Source organism: Theobroma umbraticum, unplaced genomic scaffold, assembly GCF_002168275.2.
Source record: "Theobroma umbraticum cultivar Fairchild unplaced genomic scaffold, ASM216827v3 scaffold_77.0, whole genome shotgun sequence".
NCBI lineage: Eukaryota > Viridiplantae > Streptophyta > Magnoliopsida > Malvales > Malvaceae > Theobroma > Theobroma umbraticum.
The window spans coordinates 1,683,187-1,683,402 of NW_018397280.1; positions in this window are offsets into that span (position 1 = coordinate 1,683,187).

The following is a 216-nucleotide window of genomic DNA, read 5'->3' on the forward strand; positions in this document are numbered from 1 at the left end:
TTCTTTGCTTTCTTGACATCTATATTGAGTATGGATCTCTTAGGTTCAAGAATATAGAAACTGTTCGAATATGTTCCTGCACCATAATGCATCTCTCCCTTTGAGAAAGAACAATAATTGTCTTTAATGCAAAATTCAATATCATCATATAATGCCAAGTATGACACAGATATCATATTTTGAGATATGGAAGGAACATAGTAGCAGTCCCTTAAT